Here is a 16,693-nt window from a genome sequence, read left to right on the forward strand (position 1 = left end):
GAGGAAGGGAACCATCGCTTTGCTGGCCGAAGGCCAGTGTTTCTAAACTGAATGTAAACAAAGAAAACTGCAAACACCAGAGGAGGGCCTTCCACTACCGCCAAGGCTGGGGGAACGTGTTCCCAAAGGGGGGTGCCGAGCTTTGCCGACCCCTCGTTTCCCTTCTGGTCCTGAGCGCTCACGGTCACCTCGGCTACCGCTCTCGGGTCCTACGGTACGGGGGGAACTTTCCGACGGCGCAGGGTAGCAAATCTGGGGGAAAAAAGATGTATTTTTTTTTCCCTTTCAACTCGTTTTTTTGGCAGGTTTTCTTTTTTTAATTTTTTTTTTTTTTTTTTTTAAGAGCGAGGGCTCGTCCCTTCCGCCCCAGGAGGCAGAGCCGCCGTGCCCCGGTCGGGCGGAGGCCGGGACCGGGCTTGCTCGAGCCTGCCGAGCGCTCCCGGCTCCGGCCTCGGGGCTCCGTGGGTCTGCTGGTGCTGCTACTTGTAACATGCTCGGGGAAACATCCGCGGGATTCCTGCTCGGTTGGCAAATCCTTCCATATTTAGACGAGGAAATCCTCCCTTGCTAGCACCCAGGCTGGTGGGGTGTCACCACGGGGTTAGAGAGGAGCTGGAGGGAAGGAGGAAGGCTGGAGGCATGCGTGACCGTGACACTGGTCGTGTGATCGCCCTTAAAAACACCCGTGATGGACTCGTGGGCGATGCGTGCGCCCAGGAGAAATACAGCCGTCGGACCGGGCAAGGTTTGGATTTTTTTTCCCTGCTCCTTGTTTTCGTGAGTTCTATGGGCGGATAAGTTCCCCTCTTAGCTACGCTTCGGGACAGAGGATGCTTTGGCGATGATGATTTTCTCGGGGAGAGTGCAAGTCCCTTGGAAATCTCCCCTTCCCGCCCCGCCCCAGCCGACGCACGGCCCCTGCTTGCTGGGGAGCTCCCTGAGGAGTGGGGAGAGCAGGTAATGCCTGAGGAAAGCTCCGAGTGAATAAAATACATTCCTTTAGTGTGGTTCCTCTCTTGAATTGTCCCTTGATGCCGGGCTTTTCTCTCCTCTACAACTTCGTCGCCAGATCTCCGTCCCACTTCGCTGCTCTTGCGACTGAACACGACGCTTGCTCATCTTCTGTGGGCTCTCCGTGGGGACTGAGGCTGTTCTTTCCCCGCTCTGGTGGCTGGGAAAAAAAAAGAAAGAGAGAGAGAGAAAAGGAAATAATAAAAAAAAATAACGAAAATTACCTATTTCGAAGACGTACAGTGTTGAGTGTCACTCAAAAGACGGATCCGTCTTTTGCATACAAAACTCGTGGCAAAATTGAGCTCTTTTAATAGTCTTTTAGCTGGTGGTGTAAAAATTGATTGGTGGTGGAAAGTAGTAAATAGTGGTAATAAAAGAATAGATTCAAACTGTGAACCGTGAATAAGCCTTCCTGGAAAGAACTGAACTAAGTAGAGAGTAGGAAGGGAATTAGCTTGCTTCTGTTCTGAAAATTTAGAAGAAAATGGAAGTGCGACGCGTTGGCACTTTTTTTTTTTTAACACTCCGAGACAAAAGAGTAAAAAGAAGAAAAAATAGGGTTATGGTGGAAATAGGCGAGATATGACAAAAGCGAGATGTGAAAGGCGTGAGTACCGAAACGGTTATGCCCGCCCCGGGCGCTGCCCTGCCGCAGCCCGATGGCTTGGAGCCGGCGGCTGAGCTTCAGCAAAAGTCACGGCGTTCAGAAATGTTGCAACAGCACTTTGAAAGTCTCTAAAGAAAAGCTGAATTGTTGGAACTTAGGTAACTTAAGGAAACTCGTTATGACCTACATTGCTGTTCTGAGTCAGCAGCTGCAGCCCCAGCCCCGGCGGGTCCCGCCGCCGCCGCCGCGCACCCCGCGGGCGCAGCCGCCCCCCCCCCGCCGCCGCCCGGGCTCGCTGCTTCCCGGGTTTACAAACAAACTCGCCTGGATCGAGATGGTTTCACTTCTGCCGTCAGGAATGCCTCCGCTGCCTTTTTTTTTTTCCCCTGCCAGGTTTGCGGACAGAGCAGACTGCTTGCCTCAGTGCTGGTTTAAGTGGAAGACAAGGTCTTTTCCCCAAGTTTTTAAGAGCTATACTTTATTTTCTGAAGGGATACCGATTGTTTCCTGCACTGGACAATAGATGCCTTATAGGGGAAAGTTATTACATGTTGCACACTGCTTTGCTCTTACGATAGAGAAGGAAACTCTGAAGTTCCAATCAAAAGCTTACTAAACAACTTTCCATATTTCTTCTGTAATGTAATATAAAAGTAGCAGCGATTAAGCTCCAGATGTTCATATTGTCAAGCCTCATAGTTTAATCCAGTTTGCAGCGAGCTTGGACAGTTACACTGACCGTTTATTAAACGTACAATCAGCGTTAGGGGAAGAATTCAGAATATTTTAACATCTTGATTAAAGTAATCTGTGCGCCAAGGTACCGCATCACCCCGGCCAGGAGAGGGACTGGGAAAATCATCCAGTCAGCTTTCTTTGATATTCAGAAAGACGAAAGAGTCGAGATAAAATGACCTCAAAAAACTCCGCCTTTGGAAAGCAGCGCTGTCCGCCTCTGCCTTGCCCCCCACCTCTCCCCCTCAATTCTTACTTCTTGTTTATCGACACTCCTTTGCCATCAACAGGAGAACTGAAACGACAATACTTAGCTCCAAACGCCTGGATTTTCCAGTCAGGCGTTTACCGTGTTTGCACACCTCTCCGAGCACTGCTTCTGGTATCGTTATCATTGACTGGTGTATTTATACGAACTGTTTAGGGGATTTTATGTGCCAAGTACGGCAACTCACTGCATTTAATGATGAGACAGAAAAATCCAATTTCCTTTCCTTTATTTTTTTTTAAAGAAAATTTCACAGTAGTGGTGGGGTGTTGATTCGACGATCTTAACCGACAACTTTTAGCAGCTGTGAGTTTCCTGCAACAGTGATAGTTCGGTCTCCCTTCTTAAGAAACCAGCAAGATTTGGAGACAGCAATTGAAAGCATCTCCCCGTGACCCTAAGCAGGGAGGGGGGCAGGAAAACGCTGCCTCAGATTTTGAGTGTCGGGGAAGAGTTGTTTCTCGATGGGTGGTGACACTTCCCCAAGCCCCGTTTCCCACCAGATGGGTTTGCTGATGGACCCGGGGGTGCGTCCCTGCTGCCTCACCGTGGGGATGAGCTACGGTCGCGCAGCCACCCCCGGCTCTGCGCTCGGCGGGTGCTGCCAACCACCACCAAATAAAGTCAACGCCTTTGCCTGCCTGATTTTTTATTTTTCAAAGAACCCGTAAAATTCCCCCTGATGTCACGGAAAGAGAGAGGTGGTAACCTCCACTTCAGAGTTCTCCTTGCTCACAAGCCCCAAATGTCAAGGGCAGGGGAGAGAAGACATTTGTGCTAAAGGAAAAAGTAAGAGGAAAAAGTAAAAAAACCCCGAAAACAACCAGAACCCAACAGAAAACAAACTTAACAATAAAACCCCCCAGATATAGGGGAGAGGAAAGGGGTGTGAGGAAACAGGGGTGAGAAGCGTTTTAGTTTTGCCGGGGTTGACACGGTACGTCTGCAATTCCAGCGAAGCGGGAGCGACTCTCCTCCTTGGCTGTTTTCTTGGGAATTCTGCGGGAGCCCCGCTATTTCTCCCGGGCTGCACTGCCCGGGCTCTGCGAGGCAGCCCCAGGACCCGCTGACCTCCCCTTGCCCCTCTCTCAAACGCCTCCAGAGGGCTTGGGCAGCCCCGGAGCAGTGCGAGGACCGGCGGCGGAGCCCCCTCCGTTCCCCCAAATCTCCGTGCGGTCAAGCCCACAGAATGGCTCTAAAAGCGAGATTTTGGGAAACCTGTGGAGAGAATGGACGTGATCTGCGTGTCAAAGGGAAGCTGAAGGATCAGCAGCCGCAGTTAACACCAATCACTTCTACTGAGATTTTTGGGGCACCTTTTTTTTTTTTCCGGTCTGGAAACTTTTTTTGGGTGTGTCTAGAGCCGCGTAATTTCGTAATTATTTTTTCAGACACCGTTGTCTATATCCAGCGTGTGCGACCAGGTTGTTAAAGACTGGGTGATTTTTGCTCATACCAACTGGATCTCTGCAAGGTTTAATTTAATCCCGTCTGCCTCATCACGTTTCTTTTACCGAACAAAGTAGCTTTCTTGCGAGCCTGCGATCAGCTCGGTACTGCTCTCTATTGCAGGACCGAAAAGGTACGATACAATGTATGCAAATTGATTGTAGCCTTTCAGGATGTTACAGAGGTAAAATCAAAGTCCCGGGACGGTAAGAGGAAAATCCTGATAGCCGTCCAAGAACAAAATCGTTATTTTCAATTGAGTCGAGTTTGGGGTTTTTTTCTTTCTTTCTTTTTTTTTTCCTCTCCCGTCTTCTCTTTCTTTCCTAGCGTAGCTGCTAAGTGCCTTTGTTCTTTGTAAATTAGTGAGGGCTTTAAAACGTTCTCGTCACGATTGACTGGCGGCAGGATATATACAGCAAATAATGACGACCCTTAGCGAAAGAAATACAGTAAACTGGGTTTGGATAAGCAGTGTCACAGCGAGGACTTATCTTTTCCTTTTCTTTTTTCTTTTGAATTTTTTTAAACTTCCTTTATTTCAGAGCTGTGACTAAGAGCACGGGGCGTAATTTCATAAATGCCCCCCCGTGGCTGCAGAGCGCCTCTGGCCGGAGAGGGGCGGCCGGGCACTGGGACCATTGGCATGGGGAGCTCGCTTCTCTCCAGCCGCAAATATTAAGTGTCTCTCTCCTTTTCGTTCCCCAGTCCAAAGATTTCGCTGATAATAACAAAATCTCTGTGTGACGGCTCGCTTTCGTGCCAGGCTCAGCATCCAGCTCATCCCCTCGATGTCAGCTTTCTCAGCGTTCCGTTTTCGGACGCCCTTGTGCTCAGAGATGTCCCCAAGCCCATATTTTTATGTGTCCCCTTGTCCCTTTCCCGCCCCAGTGACATTGGGGCGGGGTTTCGTCTCCTGTCAAATTTTGCGTAGATTTGGGTGTAAGTTTAGGTACTTTGAGTTCTGCAGACGACTATGTTATCTTTCTATTTGACGTAGTTAAATTATGCCATTTTAAATCTCGTCGTTAAAAATACCAAATGCAAATACTCAGCACCTTTATTTCTTGACGGTGATACTTTTATTTCTCCCGGTACATAAGAAGTTATTTAACATGTAGAAAGAAGCGAAGAATCACCTCCTTTTCGCAGAAGGTCAAACGGTACAATTAAGCAAAGAAGTACAGAGAGCTGGGAAAAGCTGGAATACCGCTATTAAAAAAAAAAAAAAAAAAAAAAGGTAGCAACAACTGTTTTGGGTTTTGTGGTTATAGTGGTTGGGGTTTTTTTTTCCATTTTGTTTGTTTGGTTTTTTCTAACTGTAACCTTTTGGACTTGAGTTAGCTGCTGCTTCTGGGTTATTTACTCGTCCGGGGAAGATGCTGAGCTGCTGAGGGGCCCGATTCTGATGCCGACGCAGTTCCCAGTGAGGCGGGGGCAGGGCCAGGGCCCAGGGGGGTCCTGGCACTGCAGCCGTCCCTAGCCTCAACTCTTGGTCAGACGAAGCGAGGAGAAGAGCAGCTGCCAGCCCTCTGCAGATCTACTTCCCAGGCTGGTTTTGGCTTCCGGGGAAAAGAGTGATTACTGTAAAATGTTCAAATTGTTTGAATGGAAACTTTCCAGTGTGTTGGAAATAGGTAAAGACGGAAACAACAATGACACCACTTCGAAACGTAACTTCTCACTCCCCGAAAAGCCAGATAAACCTTCATGACCTGGTAGTGAATGACAGTCATTTTCAAATCGCTCTGCCGAAATTCAGACGTTTGTGTTTGGGGGAATTTCAGTCTTTCCTTTTCCATCACTCTTGAAGAGCGGGGGAGTCCTCCTTCAGCACCGCCGGTCCTGCCGTCCATGCTACCGCCGGAATGCCGTCTCCATTTTCCGCAGGTTTCCCGGCGGGGTAGCGGGGTCTCCCTGCGGCCGGGGTTCGTTTTCCCCGCTCCCTCTCTGCCCCTTCGGCCGCCCTGTGCAGAGCAGAGGGACGAGGGACTGCCGGTTGCTTCACCGCCACTGCCACCCGCTGCCACCCGCCCTGCGCGCCCCGGCTGGGGCCGGTGGTTCTGCAGCTACTGCCAAGTCATTAATGCTTTTTGAAAATATTTTTTTTCAATTATTGTTTCTCTGTACCAGCCTCTTATCTTTTCTCGCAGATACTCGAGCCAGTGAAAGCAGGCAGTTGCGGCAGCCCGGAGATCTCGCCTTTCTCCCTCTTTTCTCTAAACACTGCCGCTGACATGCTGGCAGTGTTGGTGATTCAGCTCCAGTTGCTGCTGCTGGTCAGTATTTACCATCAGACAGACGTTTATTTCCCAGGTTCAGCTTATTGTTTTTCTTTCCGGGAAGAAAATGTAAAAAAGCCCCAAACCAACCAACCAAAAACCAAAAACCCCCAAAAACCAAAACCAAACCAAAACAAAAAAAGTGTCTTCGGCCATTTTCTGCAAACTTGACACCCCGAGCTGCGGGTTTGTCCGTGCTCGGACTTTCCTGGAGGAGATGAAGCATTGCTGGTCTTTCCCTGCGCACAGTTACTGCGAACACCACAGCCGGGCAGAAAAGCAACTTGTGGGTCCCATCGGCAGAGATCCCGGCTCCTTTTCCCGCGCTTGTCTCTGTGATAGTGGCCATGAGCTGTCCTAGGGCACGATTAACCCTTTCTGTGGCCCTGGGGCTGTCACCGAGGGCTGCACTCGCCGAGTCCCTCCGTTTCGTGCCTCCTGGTTGATGCACGGGGGACGAACCTCTCCCTAAGACACTCCGTGGACGCATGGGATGGGTACGCACAGGAGGAGCTGTGGCAGTGCCAGGACAATGCTGGCACTATGCTGGGACAGTCCACGACTCTGCTGGGAAAGCCTGTGACAGCGCTGGGACAGTCTGTGACTGTGTTCGGGCAGTGCTGGCACAGTTGGGGTGATGCTAGGACAGTCGGGTAGTGTCTTGGAACAGTTAGGATAGTTCTGGGACATCCTGGGACGGTGCTGGGACAAAGCTGGGGCAGGCTGAACTGCTCTGTCACTGTCTTGGGACAGTTACTGGAAGATCTGAGACAGTGCTGGAAATGTCTTAGGACAGTTAGGATGGCGGTGGGACTGTCCTGGCACAGATTAGGACAGGGCTAGAATAGTGCTGAAACAGTTAGGACAGTGCTGGTACCTCCTGGCCCGGTGCCGGGACGGTACCGGGACAGCTGGAGCAGTGTGGGACTGGCTGGGAGGAGGCAGCGCCGGGAGGCGCCGGGTCGGAATGAGGCCGAGCCGGGAAGGGTTGGCGGGGAGGGGGGAGCTGCCTGTGACATCGCCGCCGCACCTGGGCCGGGTCGCGGAGGGGCTGAACCTCAGCTTCCGTTTCTTCCGCTCCCAGCGGAGAGCGCACCGGGACACTCGCAGCCCCAGCCCCGGCCCGGCCTGGCCTCTCTGCGGCCGCTGCGAAGGGTCCGTGCGGGGAAGGGCTGATCTGCAGAGCCGGCCCCGGGCTCTCCGCGCAGCTCGCCCAGGGCTCCTTACAGCTGCCGCCGCCTCTCCACTGGCTCTCAGGTAACACGGGGCTGCCGGGTTGCGGCGTTCAAGGAGTGCTCGCATCCCGCATCTCTTCTATGTAAAAATTGATAGGCAGCCAAGAGCTCGAAAAGGCGGCTGATAACATCAACCCCTTCTACCTTCTGTACAGCTGCACCCAATACACCTTGTGGTTTCCTCCCTCGTTCGGTTTTTCTCCCCCCCCCCTCCCCTTGGAGACCCCTGGCCGCCGCCCGCACCGCCTCGCCACCGCCGCAGGGCCGCCCACACGGGTCACCCGGAGCGGCACCCCCGGCGATCCCCGCTCCAACTCGGTGGGGCTACTCCACCGATACTCATCTATTGAAATTGCAAATGATTTGCACTCTTAAGTGCCAGTGGCTCTGGAAAAAACATCTTCAGTACTTTTGTTTAGAGATATAGAATGCAGTTCTTTCTTGGCCATGTGCATTTAGCCACTTGGATTACATTATAGATGTGTGCTTTGTACAATCCCACAGGACAACTTTAATCGATGGTGAGATTTTATTTGACTTGGCAGTGTAACACTGGGGATTTGACTCATCAAGATGTAAATTAAGAGTAAACAGAGAAAAAGTGTTTCTCTGCATACATCTGAACGTGTATTTCCTCCTTTTAATAGATTAATTAATACTACTTCTCAGTCAAAAATTGGTAAGTGCTCTTGAGGGAATTGAAGGAAGAGTAACCATCATGATTAGTGTATTAAATGGCTAATGTATGGAAAAATTTTCAACATCTATAAGGTACATCTGCATAGATAGAACTGAAAGTAGTTTGGGTAATGAAATGTGTGTGCTTGCGGCTGGGCAGATTTGCAATGTGCAACTGTAATAGTACTGCTCCTGCTGAAGTGCTCACTCATACTAGCAATGCTCAGCACTTCAGGAGATGCTAGCTTCTGGCCTAAAATTCAAACCAGTTTTGAATTGTTGCTTCAAGATACGCAACCTTGAGAGAGAAATGAGATTCCAGAAGCTTCACATACCTGGCCTGTTGTATTACCTAACTCTACATGGTTTAGTGTTAGCACACGTATAGTACATATAGTTTGCAACTATGTGTTTGCCACTCTTCTGAGAGTCCAGATTTTCTCATGTATGTCACAGCAAACTGAAGCCCTTGATTTGGAACTTTGTTTACTACCTTAAAGTCTAGATTCCTGAAGTCTGGACATGATGGTATGTAGCTAAAGGTGAAAATTATAAAATGTTATATGAAAAGGAAATCTTGTCGGTGTAAAATGATATTCAGAAAGTATTTGCTAATCAAAAGCTAGTTACATTATTTTAGTAAATACAGCTTGGGTTTTTTTTTTTTTTTTTTACAGTTCAGAAAGAGCCACAGAGTGGCTCAGCTATGTGTGACACTACAAAAACCATAGGTTTAAACTGTCAACACATGTTTTTATAGGCCCATACTTTTCGCATGTAACACACATATTTCTAGTACACATTGGCTATATCTGATACAGATTTCAGAAAACAGACCCACAACACCTAGTTCACTGCCAGAAGTATGTTTAGGTCAGAAACTCTGCAAAGTTTTTCACATGAAGCTCTTCTCCACTTGAGACCATCTTGAATTATTTGGGGCTTGGGTAGCTCAGATGGGACCGTAGGCCTGGATCCCCAAATATCACAGAATATGCTGCATTGGAAGGGACTCACAAGGATCATCGAGTCCAACTCCTGGCTCTGCACTGGATCATTCTCAAGAGTCACACCATGGGTCTGAGAATATCATCCAAATGCTTCTTGAACTCTGGCAGGCTTGGTGCTGGAACCACTTTCCTGGGGAGCCTGTTCCATGTGCCCAACCACCCTCTGGGTGAAGAACCTTTGCTAATATCTAACCTTAATCTCCCCTGACACAACTTCAAGCAATTCCCTTGGATTCTGTCACTGGTCACTGTTAGTGTCTACCCCTCCTCTTCCCCTCACGAGTAAGTTGTGGACTGCGATGAGGTCTCCTCTCAGTCTCCTCTTCTCCAGGCTGAACAGACCAAGTGACCTCAGCTGCTCCTCATATGGCTTCCCCTCAAAGTCCTTCACCATCCTCGTGGCTCTCCTTTGGACACTCTTTAACAGCTTAATATCTTTCTTACCTTGTGGTGCCCAAAGTTGCCACAATATTCAAGGTGAGGCTGCCCCAGTGCAGAGCAGAGTGGGACAATCCCCTCCCTTGACTGGCTGGCAATGCTGTGCCTGATGCCCCCCAAGACACGGTTGGTCCTCCTGGCTGCCAGGGCACTGCTGACTCAGATTCAGCTTGCCATCGACCAGGACTCCAAGGTCTTTTTTTCCGTGGCACTGCCTTCCAGCACCTCATTCCCCAGCCTGTACGTACATCCAGGATTGCCCCATCTCAGGTGCAGGATCCGGCACTTCCTTTGTTGCAATTCATATGATTGGTGACTCCCCAGCCCTCTAATTTGGCAAGGTCTCTCTGTAGGGCCTCCCTGCCTTCAAGGGAGCTAACAACTCCTCCCAGTTTTGTGTCATCTGCAAACTTGCTTAGTATCCCTTCCAGTCCTGTGTCCAAGCCATTTATGAAGATGTTGAACAGCACAGGGCCCAAGATGAAGCCCTGTGGAACCCCACTAGTGACTGGTCGCCAGTCTGATGTCAGCCCATTCACTATTACCTTTTGTGCTCCACCCATGAGCCAATTGCTCACCCACCACATGATGTGTTTATCCAGCTGTGTGCTGGACATTTTGTCCAGAAGCATCCTGTGAGAGGCAGTATTGAAAGCTTTACTGAAATCCAAAAAGACTACATCCCCTGGCTTCCTCTGATCACCTAGGTGAGTTACATTGTCATAAAAGGAAATTAGGTTTGATAAGCAGGACTTTCTTGTCATGAAGCCATGCTGGCTGTGACCAATGACTGTGTTACCTTTCAGATGTTTTTCAATACCTCTCAGAATAATCTTCTCCATAACTTTACCAGGCACTGAAGTGAGATTGACAGGCCTGTAGTTTCTGGGGTCCATCTTTTTGCCCTTCTTGAAAATTGGGACAATGTTCACTGACTTCCAGTCTGCTGGGGCCTTTCTGGCTTCCCAAGACCGCTCAAAAAATCATCGAGAGAGGTTTTGTGATGTCATCAGCCAGCTTTTTGAGGATTCTGGAATTAATCCCATCAGGCCCTGTAGATTTGTAGGGATCCAGTTGGAGCAGCATCTGCACAATTTCAAGGTTGACTGGGAGTTGGTCATTCTCACGGTCACAGTCCTCCATCTCATGGCACTGAAATGCCCTTGGTTCATCATCTGTGTTTTAGACAGAGGCAAAGAAAGCATTAAACACCTCTCCCTTGTCTCTGTCCCTGTTTGTGAGGTGACCATTCCCATCCTGTAACAGGCCAATGATATTTTTATACGGCCTATTGCCATTAATGTATTTGTAAAACTCTTTTTATTGTCCCCCACGTTTCCAGCCAGATTCAGGTCCAGTTGAGCTTTGGCTGCATAAGTTTTCTCCCTACCTGGCAAGCAGCATCTCTATATTCTTCCCATGTCACTTGGCCTTGCTTCCACTGGCATACACCTTCCTTTTTTGCCTTATTTCCAAGAGAAAATCCCTGCTCAGCCAAGTTGGCTTTCTGGCTCACCTATTTGACTTCCAACATTGGGAATTGCCTGCTTCTGTGCCCTTAGGAGGTGATGTTTGAAGAGTGACTGGCACTGATGGACCCCAGCACCTGCAAAAACATTTTCTCAGGGGATCTTACTTACTAAATCTGAGCAGCCTGAAGCCTGCTCTCCTCATGTCCAGAGTTTAGGTTTTGCTGTCACTTTTCTTCCTGTCAACAGGGATTTTAAACTTAATCACTTTGTGTTCACTGTGACCAAGATGGCCCCCAATCTCCACTTCTCTCATGAGATCCACTCTGTTGACAAGCAGCAGATCAAGGAGAGCATCATTCTGAGTTGGATCCCTGAGGACCAGATTCACCCAGATTTTTTAAGAATCTTCTGGCCTGAGTTGTACTAGCTGCGTGATGCTCCCAGTTGATTTCTGGCAAGTGTAAGTCCCCCACAGGGACAAGGGCAGTTGACTTGGAAGTGTCCCTTAGTTCCTCAAAGAATAATTTGTTGGCATCATCGTCCTGACAGGGAAGTCTATGGCAGACTCCCACAATGACATCCACATTATTAGTTTACTCCTTGATTCTTACTCGGAGGCTCTCAACTGTGCCATTGCCAACCGTGAGCTCCATACGTTCTAACCCTTCCATTACATACAGTGCCACCCCTTCACCTCTTCTGCCCTGCCTATCCCTCCTGAAGTGCCTGTAACCATCCAACAGGGCACTCCAGTCACAGAACTCATCCCACCAGGTTTCGCTTATGCCAGTGGTATCAAATCTCTGGGACTGGACCAAAGCTTCAGGCTCTTCTTGTTTGTTCATCATGCTGCATACATTGGTGTAGAAACATTTCAGGCGTGGTACATTGTAGCCAACACCTCGTGAAGCAGATTGAGGGATCCCATTAGTGCTTGCTTCCTCAAGTTTTGGCACACCATCCCATCGCTCACCACTGGCAAACCTAGTTTTGTCCCCTACCCCCTTCCAAGCCAGTTTAAAGCTCTGTCAACAAGAGCCACCAGCTCCTGCACTAGAACTCTTTTTCCCCTTTGATGTGAGTATATCCTGTCACATGTCAGTAGACCAGCTGTTAAGTAGATCATCCTGTGGTCAAAAACACTCCAGATTTTCCGATTACACCAACCTTGAAGTGACTCACTGACCTGATGGATCTGCCTATTCTTATCAATATTCGTCATTACTGGAAGAATTGAGGAAATTCTTCACTACCTGTGCTCCTGATCCTTCTATCAATCGACTCAGGCCCTGAAGTCTCTTTTGATTGCCCTTGGACTTCTCTTTGTTATTTCATCTCTGCCAGTTGGAACAATCAATAGTGGATAGTAATCAGAGTGCATTATTAGACTGGAGAGTTTTCCAGCAATGTCCCTTACCCGATCCCCTATGAGATAGCAGACTTCCCTGTGAGTTGGGTCCATTCCCTTTAGAAAGGAGTCTCCTATTTCAACTACTCTTCTTTTCCTGTTGTAGTGGGTTGATCCTGGCTGGATACCAGGTACCCAATAAAGCTGCTCTCTCACTCTCCCTCTGCAACTGGACAGAGGAGAGAGAAAAAAAAACCAGCTAAGGATTCATGAGTTGAGATAACAGCTGGGAGATATCACTTAATGATTACCTTCACAGGCAAAACAGATTCAAAGTGGGGATAGTACTTAAATTTGTTACTGACGGTATAAGAGCCAAAGAGTGAGAAATAAAAAAGTCTTAAAAACACCTCCCCCCCCTTCCATGTTCTCCCTCCTTCTCCCCAGCGGTGCAGGGGGATGGGGACTGGAGGTTATGGACAGTTGTTGTTTCTGCTGCTGCTCAGAGAGAGGAGTCCTTCCCCTGCTCCCATGGGCACCCTCCCACAGGAGACAGTTCTTGATGGACCTCTCCAGCGTGAGTCCATTCCTCAGGCAGCAGTTTTTCCCAAACTGCTGTCCTGTGGGTCACTTCTTCATGGGGTGCAGTCCTTCACGAATGAACTGTACTGATGTGGTTCCCACACAGGGGCCACAAGTCCCACCTGGGAAAAACCTGCTCCAGCGTGGGCTTCCCTCTCCATGGGCTGCAGGTCTCCAGCAGGACCCCGCTCCACCCTGGGCCTCCCACGGGGTCATAGCCTCCTTCATGCATCCATCTGCTCCAGCATGGGCTCCTCCATGGGCTGCAGGTGGGACTCTGCACCCTGATGGTCCTCCACGGGCTGCAGGGGCCTCAGCTCCACCGCCTGAAGCACCTCGTCTCCCTCCTGCACTGACCTTGTTGTCTACCTTCATGTTCTCACTTCGCTCTTCCCTGGCTGGAATTCTTCTGCGCAACAACCTTCTGTTCCTAAATATGTTATCCCAGAGGTGTTACTGTCATTCCTAATTGGCTCGTCCTTGGCCAGCAGCAGGAAGTCCGTCCTGGAGCCGGCTGGCATTGGCTCCACCAGACAGGGGAAACTTCTAGCAGCTTCTAACAGAAGCCACCCCTGTAGCCCCCAAAACCCAGCCACAGAAACCCACTACACCTGTTAACAGAAGAGGTCTTGATGCAGGGTACAGGTGGTGTTGTTCTGGGAGGCCCCACTACCTCAGAAGAACCGTCACCAACCTTCTCAGTTGTCTGGTCTTCTAGTTCCAGAGCCTCATACCTGTTGTAGAAGGTGACAGTCCTACCTGTCAAATTCTGAGAAGGAACCTTCCTCCTGGTACATGCAGTGACCAGCTTCCAGCCTTCATCTTTAACAGACCCTTGACTAATAGTCCTTTGACTAATTACCCTCCAGGGTTCTGAGACCACCTGCTTCTCCACTGCAATGGAGCTTCGAGACTCCCAAGAGTCTTGAGACTGTAGTGTCTCTGAAAATAATTGATCTCTTGGATCCTTGAGCATTTGACTCCTGTTTAAGTATTTCTTGTTGGGTAGTAGGAGGTGGGTGTCTGCGTAGCTTTAGATTCTGAGCCTCATTTTTTTCTTAGGCGTTATGTCAAAGATCTTCCATTGCACCTGTAAATGTATATTTGCTAGAAAGTAACCCTGGACAAGAATATCCTGCTTCTGATGAACAGATTTCAGCTATACTGATCTAGTGTCCTGCACTGCACTGTTAGAGAACTGAGCTCCATTTTGTAATTGGCAGGAGGTGAGAGTATTGCAACAGTGAATGTGTTTGATCTCAAGAACAGGAGAGAAACATAAGTCTATTAAAAAGTAGCCTCTAAGATTAAGTCCATACAGCTTCATTTGGAAGGAAAAAGAAGAAATCTCAGAAACAGTGGAAGAAAATATGTGGGAGAAGTGAAAATAAGAGTGGTGGGAGAGCACAGCAACGATGAGAAGAGTGAAGCATGTCTGAGATATCCAGGGTCATATATAAATCAATATATAACTAGGCAACTTACATAATGCTCTTAAAACTCATAAATATGACAATGGAAAGAATCGTAGTTGAGGAATGTTATCCTGAGTGTGGATAGGTGGAAATTTTTTGCTGGTCTTTAATAGAAACTAGTTTCAACTGCAGTAAAAGTATTCACTAATACAGTGCCACTCAGAAGGATGTATCTGAGAGCTGTTACTATGTCTTTGTAATAATAATTTCAAGGAAGAAATGGCTTTTCATTGTGGTAAGTAAAATAGTTATTTTCATTACATTTATTATTTTATTTCTGAATTTGGATGGCTACTGCAGGAGCAGGTATGGTATGTAACATATGGCTGACTGATTGGCCTATCTCCACATCCCAGCTGCTTGCCCATCTCATACCAAGTTTGAGTGAAGAAATGGGCCTTGTGTAGTCTCCCAAAGCTCAGCAGATTGTGGGTCAGTAAAGGGCTTCCTATCAGGCAGGAAGCAATCTGCACAGGATAACAATGAGTACCTTCCCAGAAACTCTCACCGAGCAACTGTAATTCATAGAACTCTGCCTGAATGTGTTTTATCATGCAGAAGGCAATTACATGGAGATAGTTTAAAATATATGGGTTATAGAGATCACATGGGTATGCAAGGTAATTGTATTGGCTGATTGAAGAAATAAGAAAAGGCTAATTAGCAGAATTTGGTTTTTTTAACACTAGCCCTGAATGTTCTCCTGCCAGGGTCATTGCCCTCAAAGAGCTTTCTAGAATACATACGTATACTTCCCACCTTACTACAAAAGTTGTCTACTTGGAAAGTTTGTGATTGTCTGTACTATTTCCTTTTGGAGCCCTAGATGTCTGAGGAAGGAAAATAAGCATGTCATATGAAAACCCCCTGAAGTTTGTGCTTGATATTTTAACTTCCATTTGCAAGGCAGCTGCTGCATCTGCACGTGTGGGAATCTGGTGAGCCATACAATCTTAGGCTGAGGATTTCTATTCACTAGGGATTAGCTGAACTGTTTTCCTAAATCAGTCACCAGATCTGGATTCCAAATTAACAAAGTGGTGCTGAGCAATAATGTAGACTCTAGGTAGCAGCTGTGCAAATTTATTCAATGAAAGCATTATAAAAGCAGGCTGTCTAACTGCCTCAGCTTTAGTGCAGTGAACTCTGAGAAGAAGCGAACTTACTGAATTTATAACAAGTAAAAAGCTCAGGTTCATTCAGCTCCAAGGATGCTGAATGAGAAATGCTGGTCTTTGCACAATTACTCTAAACACAACTACTCACAACAAAAAGTTTAGAAGATGCAGAATGATTGTATCCTAGAAAACAATGGTAGAAGAGACCTCAGAGATCATTGAACCCGTCTCTGTTCAGCAGGTCCTGATGACCTGCTATCCCTCTGTCTTTTCCATGTCTAGCCTGTTCCTAAAGACATCCAGGGATTGGGATTTCACACACCCCTCATGCAATCTGTTGACAGTATTTTCTTGGCGTGTCTTCTAGTCATCTGTAGACTAAACCATGCCAGTCCTTTTGCTTTTTCTTCATAGGTGTAATTTTTTTTGACCTCTGACAATTCTTCTTTCTCTTTTCTGAACTCTGTCCAATTTCTCTTTTGCCATATCTCAGATTAGACTCAGTATTCCAGCTGTGACCTTGCCACAACTTAAGTCTCCTAAAGGCTGTCTTACTCTTAATGTATCCCATTGTGGCATTTCCTTTTTTTGATTATAATTTTTTTTTATTGCAGCAGCACAGTTGATTATATTCTGGCTGTGCTCCCCTAGCTCCTTTCTATGAGGCTGCTGTCCTACCCCTTCTTGCCTAGCCTGTATTTGTGCTGTCTTAAAGGGCAGGACTTTGCATATGTCCTTACAGACTATTTCTCCAACTTGTCAAGATAATCTGAATTTCAGTTCTATTTTCCAGTCAGCTAGCAGTCTCTGTGAGATTATCTGCAGTAATGAATAAACTTATTTTATCTTCCCTCATTCAGGTTGTTAATGGAAATATTGAGAAGCTCCAAATTTCTCACAATTCCTGAGGAATCCCACTCTATACATCCTTCCATTTCAATAACTAACCATTGATAAATGCTTCTAGTGAATGACTTCCCAGCCA

The 16,693-nt window shown here is 47.8% G+C and overlaps 2 long non-coding RNA genes across 7 annotated transcripts in view; one reads left to right on the plus strand and one right to left on the minus strand.

Moving 5' to 3' along the window:
• Positions 1-16,693, plus strand: part of LOC113963406 — a 103,262-nt gene that overhangs the window by 48,647 nt on the left and 37,922 nt on the right. Inside the window, exon 11 of one of the 6 annotated variants that reach the window (XR_003532796.1) lies at positions 6,224-6,344. The exons of the other annotated variants lie outside the window; for them this stretch is intronic. This is a non-coding gene — a long non-coding RNA (uncharacterized LOC113963406). Of the gene's footprint in view, positions 1-6,223; positions 6,345-16,693 lie in introns of those variants that run through there. 6 annotated transcript variants of the gene reach the window in all.
• Positions 10,565-11,798, minus strand: LOC113963408. The gene is made up of 3 exons (XR_003532819.1): positions 11,451-11,798; positions 11,230-11,319; positions 10,565-10,888 (listed from the first exon to the last, which is right to left on the minus strand). It is a non-coding gene; the product is annotated as an uncharacterized LOC113963408 (long non-coding RNA).

Source organism: Neopelma chrysocephalum, unplaced genomic scaffold (genome assembly GCF_003984885.1).
Source record: "Neopelma chrysocephalum unplaced genomic scaffold, ASM398488v2 Primary Assembly neopelma1_25, whole genome shotgun sequence".
Classification (NCBI taxonomy): Eukaryota; Metazoa; Chordata; class Aves; order Passeriformes; family Pipridae; genus Neopelma; species Neopelma chrysocephalum.